Here is a 3,495-nt window from a genome sequence, read left to right on the forward strand (position 1 = left end):
CTTCGACCATATTCTGCTCATAAACTTGACACCCGCTCCAAACCGTGTGTGTTCATTGGGTACTCTTTAAGTCAAAGTGCCTATTACTGCCTTGACCCTTCCACTTCCAAAATATACATTTCCAGGCATGTTAAATTTGTTGAAAATGTCTTCCCTTTTAGTCATCTCTCTGCTCCTACCTCTAGTTCTCCATTCCGTCATATTGCTACTTGGATTCCACCGCTACTTCACATTCCCATCAAGCCTTCAGTACCGCCACTCACTCCGTCATCTGCAGTTGACGCCCAACAGTAATCTCCCAATGCAATTTACTTGCCACCACACCTGTCTGACAATACCATTCAGTTTTCACCAGCATCTCATTCCTCTTCACTTTCATTTAACCAGGCTACTCCAATCTCTACCTCATCAACACCTGATCCTTCACTCACTGCCTCCCCCTCCCAACAATCACCAACTCACACCATGACTACTAGAGCCAAAAATAATATCCACAAACCTGTCACCAAAATGAACCTTCACACTCAATTAACCAACTGTCATCATCATGAACCAGCAAACTTCACCCAAGCCCTCAAAGATCATAAATGGCGTCAAGCCATGTTTGAGGAATATGATGCTTTAGTCAAGAATGGCACCTGGGCTCTAGTTCCACCGACTAGCGGTTACAATTTGATTGGGTGTAAGTGGGTGTTTCGTACTAAACGAAAATTTGATGGTTCTGTTGACAGGTTTAAGGCGCGCTTGGTTGCCAAAGGATTCCATCAACGTCCTGGAATTGACTACCACGACACATTCAGTCCTGTTGTAAAGCCAACTACTGTCCAGATTGTTCTTAGTATTGCAGTGAGCCGTGGTTGGACCTTGCGGCAACTTGACGTAAACAATGCCTTTCTTCAAGGCCATCTATCAGAGAATGTATACATGTCTCAACCACCGGGATTTGTTGACATTGATCACCCCTCTTATGTTTGCAAACTCAACAAAGCCATTTATGGCTTAAAACAAACCCCTAGGGCTTGGTATCAGGAGCTAAAGACTTTTCTCCTGCAGTTTGGTTTTCGCAATTCCTATGCTGATACATCACTCTTTATATTTCATGCTGATGGCTACACAATGTATCTTCTTGTTTATGTTGATGATTTGATTCTTATAGGAGACCATGAAACCAAAGTTAATCACTTCATTGTCATTCTTGCTCAGCGCTTCTCTATCAAAGACCTTGGTCTCCTCACTTACTTTCTGGGCGTAGAAGTTATCCCAAACCAACATGGTTTGATACTCTCACAAAGAAGATATATAACAGACCTTCTCATTCAAACTAAGATGCAAGACGCCAAAGCTGTACTCACCCCTCTACTGATCAGTCCCACTCTCACTCTCACATCAGGTTCCTCGCTTTCTGATCCCACTGAGTATCACAAGGTTGTTGGCAGTCTTCAGTATCTGCTAATCACTCGACCAGACATTGCTTTTGCTGTCAATAAATTATCTCAATATATGCACTACCCTACAACTGACCATTGGTCCTTTGTCAAACGGCTACTACGTTATCTTGTTGGCACTATTGATGATGGCTTACAACTCTACAAAGACTCAACACTCAGTTTACATGCCTTTTCTGACACTTCTCTTAATTTACAAGCATTTTCGGATGCAGATTGGGCAGGGGACAAGGACACTTTTTGCTCTACTAGTGCTTACGTTGTTTATCTTGGTCAAAATCCAATCTCATGGTGCTCTAAAAAGCAACGCACAGTTGCTAGGTCTTCCACAGAGGCAGAGTATCGTTCCGTTACCAATACAGCTGCTGAACTTAACTTTATTTGTTATCTCTTAACTGATCTTGGCATTTCACTTCCCTCATGTCCTGTTATTTACTGTGATAATATCGATGCCACTCAACTCTGTTCAAATCCGATATTTCATTCTCGTATGAAGCATGTTGCCATTGATTTTCATTTTATCAGGGATCAAGTTCAAAGTGGTGTTCTTCGTGTGGCGCACCTCTCCTCCGAAGATCAACTTGCGGATGCTCTCACCAAGCCACTTCCACGCCAACGTTTTCTTCAGCTTAAACACAAGATTGGAATTCTCTCCCGCGCTCCATCTTGAGGGGGCATGGGCGGATGGTTAAGGACATATGAGAATTACGAAAACAGTAAACTAACAAAAAGAAAGAGATTAGCAAAACTGTTAGGTATAATAGATGAATTCTTTGTGCACACTGACAGTAACAGAGAACTTCCAACCACTTAGAAAAACACAAAAGAAGAACAATTCTTACAAACACAGAATATCCAATAGGCATTCTCTCATTCAGTTAGCTAGAGATTTCAATCGCCTTGACTTCAGGTTTCTTGACTTCCTCTTTAGGCACAGTGACAGTAAGAACCCCGTTCTCCATAGAAGCCTTGACCTGATCCATTTTTGCATTCTCAGGCAGCCTGAACCTCCTCAGGAACTTGCCACGGCTACCCTCCACCCTAAGCCACGTATCGCTCTTGTCTTCCTTCTCCACATTCCTCTCCTCTGATCTGAAGCACCCTGTCATCTTCGATTTCAACCTTCACTTCCTCTTTTTTAAGCCCCGGAAGATCTGCCTCGAATACATGGGCTTCTTGGGTCTCTTTCCAATCAATGCGGGTGTTGACAAAGGCTGAGTTTTCACGAGATATGAGTGAATGAGGGGAAGTGAAAGGGAAGTCTTTAAGTGGATCCCAAACGTCGAATGCAGAGACTGGGTCGAAAATACTGTTGGCTCGTCGGTTGTCAAGCTTGGAATCGTTGCCATATTTTACTTCTTTTTTTTTCAGAGAATTAATCTTCGTTTGCTTGCTGTAATGTTTTGATTGCTTCTTTCTTGCTCTCGATTTTTCTGTGCAGAGGCGGGACAGGTCGGGTATTCATAAGTAAAGGAGGCATCTGGTTTGTTCTGGACGATCGAGTGGTACGCTGAACCAGGAGGATTCTGGGTCCAACCAACATCAGATAAGATTGAAGAACTTTCTCGTAAATTCCTGAGCCCTCGGTTGTGAATTGAAAATGTGTGGATATGATATTCAATTGGGTTTGATTTTTTAATGGGCTCAAGTTTTATTTTTATATTTTAAAATATTTTTAAAATATTATTTTAATATATTTTTAAATAAAATAACACTTTAAAAATCAACTATTATCATAATATTTTTAATATACGAAAGGTCTTGTAAATAAATAAAAAACATAAATCATGTAAATAAGAATTTAATGTATAGACATCTAATTCTTGAATTAAGAATAACATAGGTGGGAAAATGCCATTAAATATCAACTTAATGGTCCATAAATTTGAAACGGTCTTAAGTGAGTGCAAGAAAATAAATAATAATTCCTCCTCTATTTATTTATTTATATATAATTAATGATTGATTGATAATCACGTGTAAAAGTTGAAAACTATCTATTGTAATTTTAATCAGAACCTTGTATAAATAAAATTGACCGATTATTTAC

At 40.1% G+C, this 3,495-nt stretch overlaps 1 pseudogene; it reads right to left on the reverse strand.

Annotated features, from left to right (window-relative positions):
* Positions 1-2,188: 2,188 nt before the first annotated feature.
* Positions 2,189-3,064, reverse strand: LOC105119505 (18.1 kDa class I heat shock protein-like; annotated as a pseudogene).
* Between the last annotated feature and the right edge of the window lie 431 nt (positions 3,065-3,495).

Source organism: Populus euphratica, unplaced genomic scaffold, assembly GCF_000495115.2.
Source record: "Populus euphratica unplaced genomic scaffold, PopEup_1.0 scaffold3025.1, whole genome shotgun sequence".
In the NCBI taxonomy this organism is placed as follows: domain Eukaryota; kingdom Viridiplantae; phylum Streptophyta; class Magnoliopsida; order Malpighiales; family Salicaceae; genus Populus; species Populus euphratica.